The sequence below is a fragment of the Trichomycterus rosablanca genome, chromosome 11 (genome assembly GCF_030014385.1).
Source record: "Trichomycterus rosablanca isolate fTriRos1 chromosome 11, fTriRos1.hap1, whole genome shotgun sequence".
Classification (NCBI taxonomy): domain Eukaryota; kingdom Metazoa; phylum Chordata; class Actinopteri; order Siluriformes; family Trichomycteridae; genus Trichomycterus; species Trichomycterus rosablanca.
In genome coordinates, this window is record NC_085998.1 from 36,196,637 (window position 1) to 36,202,636 (window position 6,000).

The following is a 6,000-nucleotide window of genomic DNA, read 5'->3' on the forward strand; positions in this document are numbered from 1 at the left end:
ATGTGCAAAATTGTCCGTGACTGTGGGCGGCTGCATGAATGACCATTGGCTTGTTGTTCATACAGGGAGGGAGCCGGATAGGGACCTCATGGCTGATGCAATTGCAACCTCTGCTGGCTGATTGATGGCGTCTGCATACAGTCGAGGTATAATTCATTGATCAGGGTGTAGCTCTCTGTACACAGGGCTGATCTGCATATGAACTCACGTCGTGCAGGTGAAAAGATGTAGTCGGCTACTGCACACGTGTTGGAGGGGGCGTGTGTCAGTTCGCTCTCCTCAATCAGGGCCGGGGTCAGCACCAGTAGAGAGGAGGCATAATGCAGTTGGGTAAAAATTGGACACACTAAAAAGATCGGGGGAAAAAAAGGGAAAATGCATTTAAAAAAATCCTAATAAAGAAATAAATAAATAAATTTTTCATCTTCTTTTTCTGCTTCTCTTTTTATTGATTACCATCTGATTGCTCTGTCCTCTTATGACTGTAATCCATGAAACTATTTATTTTTCCACTGTGCTACTTTTTTCTTCTTCTTTTGTTTACACAGATCTTTTATTCTGAAGTTTATCGTTTGCCTCTTTACTTAACAATCACTGTTTAGCTTTTTGGTAGTTCCCTATCATGCCAGAATGCCAGTTTAGTGCTTAAAGTAGCAAGCAGATCCGATTAAATTTCGCCTTCATTAAAATAATTGGTTAATGAAGAGGCTGTTATGAAAGGTTACAGTTTTCGGGAAGCTCTATAGAACAGGAAACAATTTAAACTGTTGTTTAAAAACAAAAACCATGCCTTAATTTAATCTAATTTTTCTAGATTTTTTATTGCCAAACTATTATTTTACTATATATTTTTTTAGACTGTGATGAAGAGAGTGTGCTGTAGTGTTCATCGTCCACTGGTGGTGAAAGTGGAAGAGTAATTGGAAATGACTACTTTGAGAGAAAAGAGGGGGAAATGCCACCTCTCTCCCCATGACGGTGGGATAGAGGTCCAATAAACCTATGGTCAGACGTTCATATAGTGCATTAACATTCCTGAGTGTCCATATAACTGAGCAGATTAACACATTCCCACCCAAAGTGCAGGACTTGGCAGCAGCCTGCTTCTGGCTCTGAATGGCTCGTCACTTGGTCAGGGCTCAAACACATAACTCAGGTTTAAGGGTGAACACTGCAGGGGGGATTTTATTGCACTTCATTGCCCCAAACAAAAAATAGTGCAAATGGTGAAATCTTATGAATTTTTTATTTAGAGCACGATCAGGGTCAAGCTTGTTGCTCCGAATGACAAAATGTTTTATGGATAGATATCAAGAGTATAAGAGTCCCAGTCCTCCCTGGTGGCTGCACATGCTCTAAATGTTTTTGTTGTCACACACACTGTCTCTGGATCTTACTTTTTGTTCCCCATGTACCCCACAAAAGTGTGCAAAATCATGTACAATCCCAGAGCTACAAGTCCATCTACAGAGAGCTTAATGATACTGTGGCCGGCATCTCCAATGCCACTGAGAAGTGTACAGCTCATGGCACTGTAACTGACCTCTCTGGATGTGGAAGAGAGGAAATAATGATCTGAATTGCAACAAATAATTATTTGAATTGTGGATCAAGAACCTCAATTAACCTCCAACCAAATTCGAGCTGACGTGCAGACACGAGGCACATCGGTGTCAGCTTGCACTATCCGTCATCTGAATTAAACGGGACACTATGGTAGGAGAACCAGGATGACCGCACTGCTGACACAGAAATAAAAAGCCAGACTGCAGTATGCCAGAACGTACCTGAGGAAGCCACAATACTTCTGGACAGACGACAGAAAAATAGAGATTTCTGGTAAAGCACGTTATTCTACTGTTTATAGTAAATGAAATAAATGACCTTCAGTGTAGTGTAGTGCAATGCTAATTAACATCTAATTTGCTATCTGGACCACAATCATGGACAATGTCTGGCTTAAATCCCAGCCTGACCAGACTGACCATATGATTGATGAGTTTCTAACTCGGGTTTAAGGCTTCAGAAATGTTTTATGTAAGGCATCAGGAAAGGTGTATGAAGTTGTTGTGTAGCCTTTTCCCTCATTCTCATCACTGCAGTGACACTGACATGGTGGTGGTGTGTTAGTGTGTGTTGTGCTGGTATGAGTGGATCAGACACAGAAGCACTGATGGAGTTTTTAAACACCTCACTGTCACTGCTGGACTGAGAATAGTCCACCAACCAAAAATATCCAGTCAGCAGCGCCCCATGGGCAGCGTCCTGTGACCACTGATGAAGGTCTAGAAGATGACCAACTCAAACAGCAGCAATAGTGAGCAATCGTCTCTGATTTTACATCTACAAGGTGGACCAACTAGGTAGGAGTGTCTAATAGAGTGGACAGTGCATTTTAAATCTCCATCAGCATTGCTGTGTCTGATCCACTCATACCAGCACAACACACACTAACACACCACCACCATGTCAGTGTCACTGCAGTGCTGAGAATCATCCACCACCTAAATAATACCTGCTCTGTGGTGGTCCTGTGGGGGTCCTGACCATTAAAGAACAGGGTGAAAGCAGGCTAAAAAGGTATGTAGAGAAACAGATGGACTACAGTCAGTAATTGTAGAACTACAAAGTGTTTCTATATGGCAAACAAGAAGGTGGTTTTAATGTTATGGCTGATCAGTATATGTATACAGTATATGACAAATAAAGGTGTTCTATTCAGAATGCTGTGTACTAAATGAAAGCTGATTGAAGTTTGCAGTGCTCTGTAAACTTTCCCTCCACCCAGGGACATTCTCTTCTATAAAAACTGAAATGGAGCTCAAACTGCTGGCCTCTAAATCACAGTTTAATAAAGCGGCATGACGAGCCGCTGAGCGTGCGTGTGTGTGTGTGTGTGTGGACCTAATAATTTGTTGTACTGTATTTGGCAGGAGCTCGACAATTTCTGATTGCTCTATCAAAAGAACTGCCAAGTCACTTAATTCCCTTTGGTGATGTTCAGAGATACACAACAGAAAATATCAAATGTTTGTTTTTGTTTCATATTTTAGGACGAGGCTCCCACATGCACATTTGAAAGTTTGAAAGGAAAAGTGGATGGATGGATGGATGGAAGGATGAATGGATGGATGGATGGACGGATGGATGGATGGATGGAAGGATGAATGGATGGATGGATTGAAGGATGAATGGATAGTTGGATGGTTGGATGAAAGGATGGATGGATGGAAAGATGGTTGGATGGATAATAAAATATATCTATTCAAATCTATTGTTGTACTGTGGTCTACGGTGTCCATGAAGCATGGTGCTAGTTACATGCTCATTCCCTACTTATTGTCTTGTCATCTCCTAAAATGTGGGCACACACACACAGAAACAGTCATGCTTGGTGTAATTAACACCCTTTGAGTAATAGGCTGAATCACTCCGGAGGTGTTGTGCCAAATAAGCACTCAGAGTTTTAGCTTCTTCAGGAGCGTCTGCTTTCAAACTTGTGCCAACCAACCACCCAACACATATCTGTGGCTTATGTTTATAATTAGGCAAATATTTAGAGTAGGTGTGAGGAAGGTAACATTCTTGGAAGCCTCCATGGTGGGCAATGTTGGGGGTTTGATGGATTACTGTTGATGTTTCAGATGTTAGGAAAATCCACGTGCCCTTTATAGTTACATTGGTTGTGTTTTGTTGGCTATGATTTGTTTTGTGTGGGTGCATTTATGCGTTGGTGGATAAACAGAAAGTTTGGGATTGTGTGTGGGTGGGTATGTGTGTGTGTGTGGAGGGTGGTGGGAATGATAATTTTATAAGGAGGCATATGGGCTCTGCTTTTTAGAAGACTTAAAACAACACATACTCAGAGTTTGTAACCAGCTGAAGAACAGACATATTTCTGGTTTAATCAGGGTTACAGACACTCATGTACAAAAAATATATACTTGTTATTAAGCCACTATAAAATGCAACAGGCTAATAAAAATTACAAATTGAAGTCATTGGAACTTTATAAAACATACGGGCGGCACGGTGGCTAAGTGGGTAGCACTGTCGCCTCACAGCAAGAAGGTCCTGGGTTTGATCCCCAGGTGAGGCCGTCCAGGTCCTTTGTGTGGAGTTTGCGTATTCTCCCCGTGTCTGCGTGGGTTTCCTCCGGGTGCTCCGGTTTCCTCCCACAGTCCAAACTCATGCAAGTGAGGTGAACTGGAGATACAAAATTGTCCAAGACTGTGTTTGATATAACCTTGTGAACTGATGAATCTTGTGTAACGAGTAACTACCGTTCCTGTCATGAATGTAACCAAAGTGTAAAACATGACATTAAAATCCTAATAAATAAATAAATTATAAAACATGCAATAAGAAAATGTTAAAACTGTGTCAGGTATTCGCTGGCACAGCGGGTAAATACACTGACGCACCACCATGGACAGCTTGAGCACTAGAGTTTTGATCTCAGTGGTGCTATCTGCCTTGCTGGGTGTCATAACAGGCACAACTGGTCGTGTCAAAGGGAGGGAAGGTCGACAGTATTTGTCTTTACTGTTGTTACAAAAACACAACATCTGCTGCTTGGTCGATGTGCCTACATGAGTGGTGGATGATTCACAGAGGGCATAATGTGGCAGTCCATCACAGGGCACACAAACACACACAAATTCACACACACACATTTACATTTTCGGTATTTAGTAGACGCTTTTTATCCAAAGTGACTTACAGTTGTGACAGTATACAATCTAAGCAATTGAGGGTTAAGGGCCTTGCTTAAGGGCCCAACAGTGGCAACCTGGCAGAGGTGGGGTTTGAACCAGTGACCTTCTGATTACTAGTCCAGTACCTTAACCGCTAGGCTACAGCTGCCCTACACACTCACACTTAGGGCAATTTTTTAATAGATCCAATTGTCCAATTGACTTCATGTCTTTAAACTTGAGGAGAGAAACCAGAGCACCTGAAGGAAACCTATACAGACACAGAAAGAACATGCAAACTTCACACTGACAGGACCCAGGAAAACAGACCCAGACTTTTATTGCTGTGAGGCAACAGTGCTGCCCACTGCAGCCACAGTACCACCACAACATTAATACAGTAGACCCTTGACTTACCACTTTAATTGGTTCTGAAAGGCTGTTCTTCAGTCAAAATGTTCGTTAATTAAACCTATTTTTCCCATAAGAAATAATGTAACTAGAATTAATCCGTGACAGACCTTCCAAAAACCCCCTTACCTAACCTCTCTAATGTCTTAAATGGTCTTTTTTTGTTATAAATACAAGTATATTTTACCTCAAATCTTAAATTAAAGAATAGATAATACTGTAATAAACAATAATGAACAACAATTTCAGATTTTCACATTTCAGTACAGTACGTGTGCTGTACTATACACCATAATACATTTCCTTTTTTTATATAAAATGTATCTACCAGAAACAACAATAACTTTCATATTTCTCTATTATTTCCTTTTTTATTTCAGTAGTGTTGTATTTTGTAGGTGTAATTGCATGAGAATTGCAAAGAATACTTTACTCAGCGAATTCCTTCTTCTCTCTCACTCAGTGTCCCCTCTGTCAGATACACAGTGACATCTACTGGCAGGAGTAATTATACAATAACAAATAGTAATAGATTTGTTAATTTTCTCAACACTACGCTTTTTTTGCACATTGTTTGGGGCCATTTTAATATTGAATTTTACAAAATATAAAGAAAACACCGAAAAAACACCGTCCGCTGTCCGAAACGCTCACTGTATATATAAATATATATATAGAGAGAGACGCTCGGAGTCAACTTGTTCGTGATGTCACGTGTTTCGCGAATTTTGGTTCGTAATCCGAAATTTTTTTGTACGTTAAGTTGAAAAAGACCGTTCGTAGCCCGAAATGTTCGTATGGTAAACCATTCATAACTCAAGGGTCTACTGTACTACTTTTACTGTACATTCACAAACATTGCTTTTACACTCACACAGAGCTCCCACAGTCA